At 40.0% G+C, this 8,765-nt stretch overlaps 1 long non-coding RNA gene across 1 annotated transcript; it reads right to left on the bottom strand.

Annotated features, from left to right (window-relative positions):
• Positions 1–5,053: 5,053 nt before the first annotated feature.
• LOC144591880 (uncharacterized) lies at positions 5,054–8,478 on the bottom strand. Its single transcript, XR_013547041.1, has 3 exons — positions 8,360–8,478; positions 5,957–6,059; positions 5,054–5,129 (listed from the first exon to the last, which is right to left on the bottom strand). It is a non-coding gene; the product is annotated as an uncharacterized LOC144591880 (long non-coding RNA).
• Between the last annotated feature and the right edge of the window lie 287 nt (positions 8,479–8,765).

Genomic DNA, 8,765 nt, shown 5'->3' with positions numbered 1-8,765 from the left:
CCTATTTTCCTCACTCCATGTAACCATGCATATTATTTTGCTTTGACTGCCAATCCAATTTCCTTTTGAGACACCTGACAGTTTCCACCACAGGAAACACATTCCAGATCATAATCACTGTAAGAAAATGGTCTTCTTCGTTACCCCAAAAGGGTAAGGGCCGTGGACATTGTCTACATGGTTTTCAAATGATAGGTTCAGATGGCTAGAATGCATGGGATCCAGGGTGATATAACAAATTGGATACAGAATTGATTTAATGGTATGAGGCAGACGGTGTAGTGGAAAGTTGCTTTTCAGATTGGAGGTTTCAACCACTGGTACACCATAGAAATTTGTGCTGGGTCTTTTATTATTCTTCATATATTTTGATAGTTTGGAAGAGAATGAAGGTGGGTACGATTTGTAAGTTTACAGATGGTGCCAAAATTGGTGGCAGAGTAAACAGTGAAGAAAATTGTCCAATGTTACAATGGGATCTAGATCAACTTGGAAAGTGAGCACAGGAATGCCAAATGGAATTTAACTCAGACAAGTATGAAGTGATTGATTTTGAGAAGTTAAAACAAGGCAGGATCCTGGGAAATTTTATTAAACAGTGAGACCTTGAGATACAAGTACATCGCTACTTGAAAATGGACAATATGCTTGCCTTCATCAGCTGAGGCACTGAATGCAAAAGTTAGGATATCATGTTACAGGCATACTAATTGTGGATTAGACAACACTTGGAGTGTTGCCTGTGATTCATCATGCTACAGGAAGGATGTGATTAAGGTAAAGAGGGTGCAGAAAAGATTCAGAAATTAGTCTACCATCTGAATGTGTAAGTGCCTTGGAAACTAAATGTATAGAAAGCATAGAATAGGTGCAGGAGTGGGTCATTCTGCCCTTCAAGCCAGCACAGCCATTCAATATGATCATGGCTGATTATCTAAAATCAGTACCCCTTTCCTGCTTTTTCCCCATATCCCTTGATTCCTTTAGTCCTAAGAGCTAAATCTAACTCTCTTGAGAGCAAGCTTAAATCTCTTCATGAGAAAAAATGGCCTCAAACATCCATATAAATGAAGATGTGAATTCTGACCGACTTAAATGTTATATTTATATGGTGACACAGCGGTAGAGTTGCTGCCTTGCAGTACCAGAGACCCAAATTCGATCCTGACTTTGGGTGCCATCTGTATGGAGTTTGTACGTTCCCCCTGTGACTGCATTGGGTTTCTCCGTGTGCTCCGATTGCCTCCCACATTCCAAAGATGTGCAGGTTTGTAGTTTAATTGGCTTCTGTAAATTGCCCCTGGTGTGTAGGATGCAAAACTGAGATTACATACAACTTGTGTACGGGTAATCGTCGGTTGCCCAAAGGACCGGTTTCCACACTGTATCATTAAGAACTAAAAAAAAATTGTTGCATATAATATATTTTTAATCTAAAGTTTTATGCAAGTATTTCCTTTTCCATAAATGCTTTACAAAAATTATTGAAAGAGACTTGCATAATATTAGGAACCATGACCAGAAGTATAAATGATGTGAGCTTCAGTTTCTGATTCTTAAAATTCTATAGATTATTTCACCAGTTTCATTTTTTATTGTTTCATGGTGAGATAAATAAACCCCTTTCTGCTTCATTTTGGGTAGCTGTGCATTGTGGTGGTACTTGCCAGCCAAAACCAAAGACCAACTAAATTGTTCTACACCATGCTTAGTTGTTCAATATTATTGAATGTTTCCCAATGGTACTGTTCTTGAATTCTAATTTTAATTAATTACTGAATTTCCCTTTATAATATGTTTGGCATCTTTGCTATACAGAATATAATTTTTTCATAAATCGTAACTGTTCCACATCAGTGTTGCCATAAGTGTAAATTCTGGAAATATTTATATCTTGCTCACATGATGGAGGTTCTATTGATTCAAGTTGAGCTGGTAATCTGAAGGCATAAAATTAATTGTCTTGAATGGAGCATCTTGGTCAACATGGAAGATTTGTGCTGAGGGACCCGTTTCCGTGCTGTACGAGTCTGACTATATTCTAGCTCTAGTGCTATCAATGCTGTAGCATGTCTGAAATATGTTTGTCTCCTGCAGGCACATTAAAGCGAAGACAGCAGCAGCAAAAGCAACAGCAGGCAATGCAACAGTCACTCCAGAGACCCAGAGAAAATTATCAGATGGGCCAAAGGAGACGCTAAACTGAAGCACTTTCCCTGGATCTTCCTAGTGCCTACAGCAGGAAATTTCACTCGAAAGAAAACCTGTTCCTGTCATTGTCTCAAATCTGATAGAAAGTTTTTAGGTTCTAATATTAGAGGGAATTGGATTACTTATGATGGATGCAGCCTCCAATTTAAAATGGAGGAAATTAAATTCTCAGTGTCCCTTCTAATCCAGTCTTAATGATCAGATCATGTTTTGGATTTTTTCAAATCATGCTTGGAATGATATTTTGTTGATGAGACATCAAAGTTACACAAGATTATTCTGCACTTGGCCGTTGCACAGTCCTGCGGTGAAAGGTAATTGCTATTATTGCTGCCAATTTCAAACTTTTATGTATGAAGAACAAGGATGGACCCGTTGGGCCCAAAGATCTCCTGCATTGGTGTAGCACCCTCCCCTACCCCCCCCCCATCCCCCCTCAACTCCCCTTTTCCCCCCCTCACCCACTCCACCCCCCCCTCAATCCCCCTTATCCCCCTCCCTGTCCACTCTTAGAGGCTCTCCGGCACCCCCCCCCCCCCCCACTCAATCCCCCCCTCCTTCTCGCACTCCATCCCCCCTCCTCCCTCCCCAGATTTTAAGTATTAGTATTATATCATTATTACACTGGAGTGTGTGTGTGTGTGTGTGTGTGTGTGTGTGTGTGTGTGTGTGTGCGCATGTGCGTGTGGCGCTGTCCGCTGGGACTTGTAGTCCGGTGATGGTCCATGGAGCTCTGGGACCGGGCGGGAGCGGGGAACTACACCTTCCAATGAGAGGAGGCGCGCACAAGATGGTGGAGCAGGAGGAGGAGGACAAGAAGGAGAGCGGCTGCCATTGTTGTTGAATTCGTCGACGACGCCGTCGGTTGAAGCGCGCACTGGAGGAGACGCGGGAGGAGGAGGATAAGGAGAACCGCCACCATTGTCGTTGGAGCCGCCGACGACACCGTCGTTTGAAGAGGGTGCTGGAGGAGACGGAGGGGAACGATATCGCCGGTTGAAGTGAGCGCTGGAGGAGACGGAGGCCGTCGGTTGAAGCGGGCGTTGGAGGAGACGGAGGGGAACGATGAGAAGACGGGGACGATGACCATCTTCCTCCTGCTCGGAGTCTCCCCTGGGACCGTGGGAGGGGGGAGAGGAAAGGGGAAAGGGAGCCACTGACCCCGGCCCCTTGCGGTCAGCAGCAGGAGAACAGCAGGAGAGCGGCTTGCCGGCGGTCATCTTCTTTCGCCTTCTCTCTGACGCCACGCTGCACCACGGGAGGAAGGTCAACCCTTCCCCAATTGCGCAAGCGCGGAACCCCTTATTGGCACTCCCGTCACTCAGGTGGGTCCCGCCCCCGGTGGCCATCTTGGGCAACCCCCCCCCCCCATTGGCCGCCACTCCCATCACTCGGGCGGGTCCCATTGTGACGTAGAACGCGGCTGATGGGCAGAGCAGGTGGAAAAGGGGTTTATTAAAGTTTAAAAAGATGATTTTTAAAGTTTAAAAAGTGAAAATCTTTTAAAATATAACAACCATTTGAACCGCAGGACAATGGTGAGTAAGGTGGTGATAAAATTGTTGCGCTATCATGTATTTGGCTGTATTTCGGGAACAGACAAATATGCAATGAAATATATATACGTACACACACACAAAATGAGAGTTGTAGAAATATATAGATAACAGCAATTTAAAAACTTTTGATAAATTAACAGATCGTTTTTCCAAACATTAGCCTGTACTACTCACATAAACACATACATCTTCCTGAAGATGTATGCCAGAAACTTGTTGTAAGCTTAGCTGTAATGCATACATTTCTGCTATTTAAAATAACTAATAATTGTTGTTTAATTGCCATACTCAGGATAATGTAGGACATGAATAAAGACCACTCTCTTGATAGCAGTTGTAAGACAGTAAAAAATAATGAAATTTGGCTTTAAATTTACAATCTATATTGCCTCCATTATGTCATCTGATACCAGGGAAGTACAACTCGATGTCCAGGTATAGAATGAATGCTCTGGATTAGGGATGTAATAGTCGTAATTCATGTGTTTAATAAATTATGATTAAGTGGTGTAAATGTTTGACAATATTTGATTTAATTTTAGGGACTAAATCAGCTAGCGTGGTCTGAATTTTGCAGAAAATTGGTGCAAATTTGCCTGAATAACATTTTCAGCTTTTGCTTTATGAAGCGTGGAAAGAATTGTGACAAATCATTTTTATATTTTGGAATTTGTGTTAAAACTTGGAATTATATATTTTTTAAATGCATACTTCTGTGAATTCTGATCATTACAAGGGCAACCACGGAATAGCAGGTGCTCCTATTTTACAAAGAGCAGTAGCTCTTTACAGGAAGTTTAAATATTTCTATTTATGAAAAATTGAAACTGCTGAACTGCAAATTATAAGTTCAACAAAAAGTGTTTATTTGGACATATTCAAAAAATAATTGGATGTCTGGCAGGCAGGCCAAACTCTAAAATAACATGATTTATTTTCTTTTAAATAGTAAAAACGTACAGTAGTCAGGAACCTTTTCCAACTACAACTTTTTGTACATGAGTTAGAAAATAATTTTGTATTGGAACCCCAACAATGAATGTGCGATTCTGCTGAATTTGTAATTGACTGTATGTACAAAAGTTATAACAATAGTCTTCAAACATAATATGCCACAGAAATATTCAACATGATTATTTCATCCTCTTGGGCTGAAAATAAAAATCACTTTTTGAATTAACTATTGCCATATATATTCAACTATTTTACAATGCTAAAACATGAAAGCACACTCAATGTCCAAAGAAAGAAAATACAGCATAAATGTTAATTAAACTTCTTACCGTGTTTGTCCAACAAATGAAAGCACCAACATATCATCAGTGTCACGAGTGGAATCAGAACGCAATGGCCATAAACCTGAGATGGGACAAAACCCGGTCAGGGAAAGACATTTTAAATTGTGATGTTATACATCTCATTCAAATCGCAAAGACATCACGATCAATCAGGACAAACCAACTTGCACCAACTTGATTTGTATGAGTGTCAAGGGTTATGGGGAGAAGGCAGGTGAATGGGGTTCGGAGAAAGAGATAGATCAGCCAAGAGTGAATGACAGAGTAGACTTGGGCCGAATGGCCTAATTCTGCTCCTATCCCTTATGACCCTATGACCCAATGACCAATTACATCCACAGCAAAACCCTTCAACAGGACTTGTTAATCTGCTTTTTGATATTATAGGTAGACCAGATTGGGTATCTGATCTGCAGGATAAAACTTCAAATAACGTCGCAATGCATGATCCCCAACCTAATTTTAAAAAGTTATGCAAAACAAAGCAGGCATAAATTCACTTTTCCTGATTTTCTCTCCATCTTTCAAGTAACTCAATCTAGTTGTTACACACTTCCAGTGTCTCCGGTGCCGAACAATTTTGCCTGTGCGAGTCTAGTGACAGTTTTACAACTGGTTGTACACACCATAACAAAGTTTAAGCGATCCAACTTTGTGCTTATACATGCCAAATCTTGAAAAAAAAATTCTATTAAGGCCTTTCTGCCATTTGATCATCAAAATCCCTGCCAGTGTCCAAGGGTGAATGTTCTATGCATTGCAATATTGTTTTGTTTAAGTATAGGATAAAGTTGTAATATTTATAAACCATTCACAAAACAGGAGTCCAGCATCAGGAAAACTGTATGATATTTAATCTGAACTTTTCAAATGTTATGGTCGACATACCCTTAATACCAGGAAGATCGATGCTTGCATGTTCATGGATCCCAATTCCATTTCGGATTATTCTTAATGAACCTTCCTTAAATGCTCCCGAACAAGTAACTAGCTGCAATAACAGAGAAAGATCATATAATCAGTCGTAAGCTCACAGCACTGCAAAACCCAGCACCGCTGCTGCTGTATGAACCAACAGACAGTAGTAACATCTTGGTTCAGGTGCATTCACATTGGGTGAACTTTGAAATCAAGATTTTGTTACTCTCGTTACCATTGAACAAATCCTTAAAGAGCAACATTTTAAAACAGAAATATTTTAGAAAATAATTTGTCTTTTTGACTCTTTCTGCAGTGCAACCCCATTGGTATTCCTCCATCATCCAGGCATCTTGAAGGGGCTTAGAATTCTACTAGAGCCTAGTCAAAGTGTTGAGCAGTTACTTGACCAGAAAACTTTCACTCGCAATCAAAAACATACTTTCACCTAATGTCCAGCCACATGAATACTTGAACAAGTCTCAAGTGATTATCTTTCAAAAATATAGATACATTTATTTTTCTGTGATCAGCAATTTGTTCTCACTTTATATTCTAAAAACAAGTTTTCCTCAACAATTTAGCACTTTATCTCCCTAACCAGGGATGATAAAGTTAATTATAATTGTTTTCTTAGCTTATCTAAATACTACCCTTTCCCAGTTGAGATCAGTTAGTTCACTGATATTTCATGATAATACATTCAATCTTTAACTACGGAATCGAAATTCATTACAAAATATTGAGTTGTATACTTGTTGCATTACATCACCATTAGTTCCAGCTTACTTTCTTACCACCAGGCTCAGGAACAGCTTCTTCTTCCCTTCGTGGCTTTTAAGTGTCTTTTAAATGCTGTTTTAGTACCTGCCTCAACTAGCCCCTCTGATAGCTTGTTCAATATACCCACCACCCTCTGTGAAAATATTGCTCCTCAGGTTCCAATTAAATCTTGTCCCTCACACCTAAAACATATGTCCTCTGGTTCCTGATTCCCCTACTCTGGGTAAAAGATTGTGCATTCACCTTATCTGTTCTCACGATTTCATACAAGATTACCCCTCAGCCTCCTACGCTCCAAGGAATAAAATCTTATACTTGGTACACTGACTGATGAAGGTCAATGTACCAAAAGCCTTCTTTACCACCCTTTCTACCTGTGATAATTTTACAATCTAACTCATTGGACTTTTCTCTGAAACTGTTATGCTACAATGATGAGAAACTATATTCTGCACTCTGGTATTTTTCTCTTTGCCTACCTGTTGTACTTGTGTTTGGCTTGATTGTATTCATGGATAATATTATCTAGTTTGATTGTATAGCACACAAACTATGTGCTATAGTTTGGTATACATGACAATAATAAACTTTAACCAAAATGAGCAAAATAAAAACCCTAATATACTCCTTAGAAAAGCTACTCACTCTTTGGCCAACAAGAGTAACCAAACCAGCAGTTTCATCATATGAAAAGACCAATCTTAAGTATATCCGATTAACAACTATACCATATCCCACCCCCATATTTAAAAATCACATTTTGGGATGTCAGAGTCACTGGCAAGATTGGCTTTTTCGCCCATCCATAGCTGTCTTCAAGAACACAGTGGCAAGCCAACGTTTTGAATCATTGCATGTTCTGGTAAAGATACAATGCTGTATTGGAGAGAGTTACAGGATTCAGGCACTAGAAAAGATAGTGTGCAACTTGAAGGAAAACCTGTAAGTGGTTGTGTGCCCATACACCAGCTGCTCTGGCCCTTCTTTGTGGTGACCAGGGAGATACTGTTGAAGTAACATGCGCAGGTAACGGCATAGTATTTTCTGTATGCCATACAAAGCACCTACTGTATTGGCAGTGGAGGTAATGAATGCCGAGCATGCTAGAGGGGGTGCTACACAAGTCAGCTGCTTTGTTCTGAATAGCACTGAGCTTCTTGAATTCTTTAGGAGCTACACTCATCCCGGAAATAGATATCCCATTGCATTCCTGGTTTGTGCCTTGGAAAGGCTTCAGATCCAAGTCACTCACTGCAGAATACCCAGTCCACCACTTGCACAAAACACTTTTAAGTTGCTGGTCAGTGGTAACCACCAGGATGGTGAAGATGGGATCTTAGGGATAATGTCAGTGAATGTCATGGGCATGGAGTTGGATTTTCCCTTAGCCTCAAGTCTGAAAAATGGATATAATTATATCCTCTACATTAACACACACTTCGTCTGGATGCCATCAAGTAAAACAGTATTATTGGAAATAGTAAATGATAATCAACAGAAGATTAGCCATCTCTTCTTCATATCATAAAGGTCATTTTATAGTCTGATGGATTATGGCAAAGAATTGAGGGGAGAAACCTTTCATCTTACCTGGCCCTGACCTTGTCTTTCCAGATCTACGACACACATGTCCACGATTGGACCTAAATTAGTGAAAGTTTCCATACCAGCAACATAAGACCCCTGCTCATTGCTGTCCACATTTAGCTGCAACAAAAACATAACAGATTTTATTTTTTTTAATTGTGTTAATATGTTCTGTCATCTTCAAACTATGTTCAATACATTCATCTGCGGTAATTTAAACTGCACTTGCAGTTGTATTCCTGATATCCACAAATAAAAAGATGAAGCAAATAAGAGACCAATTTAAAAAAACAAAAAGATTTATGATGCTTCCCACATGGCCTAAGACAATGATTTTTCCACAAGGCAACTTAAACAAATGTGGGTCCCTTGAAGGCAGACACGGGTGAAATTATTATGGGTGACAAGG

The sequence above is a fragment of the Rhinoraja longicauda genome, unplaced genomic scaffold, assembly GCF_053455715.1.
Source record: "Rhinoraja longicauda isolate Sanriku21f unplaced genomic scaffold, sRhiLon1.1 Scf002664, whole genome shotgun sequence".
Lineage (NCBI taxonomy): Eukaryota > Metazoa > Chordata > Chondrichthyes > Rajiformes > Arhynchobatidae > Rhinoraja > Rhinoraja longicauda.
Note: the sequence above shows the minus strand (reverse complement) of the source record. Positions and strands in the feature narration are given on the sequence as shown.